Here is a 207-nt window from a genome sequence, read left to right as displayed (position 1 = left end):
TGTTTTAATCCTTTGGTTTTGGTTAATTAGGCCATTTTACTTCATTTTTGTGTTTTTCATGATTTTACAGGCTTTTGGAAGAAAATGAAGAAAAACTAGGAGATTTGGGTTCACAAAGGAGAAGATGGAAATTTGGAACTCCCTGGTACTGCGATCAATCGCAGAGTACGTGCGATCTAGCGCAACATCAGAGAAGACACTGCACGA

The sequence above is a fragment of the Corylus avellana genome, chromosome ca3 (assembly GCF_901000735.1).
Source record: "Corylus avellana chromosome ca3, CavTom2PMs-1.0".
NCBI lineage: Eukaryota > Viridiplantae > Streptophyta > Magnoliopsida > Fagales > Betulaceae > Corylus > Corylus avellana.
The sequence above is the reverse complement of the archived record's forward strand: the minus strand, read 5'-3'. Positions refer to the sequence as shown.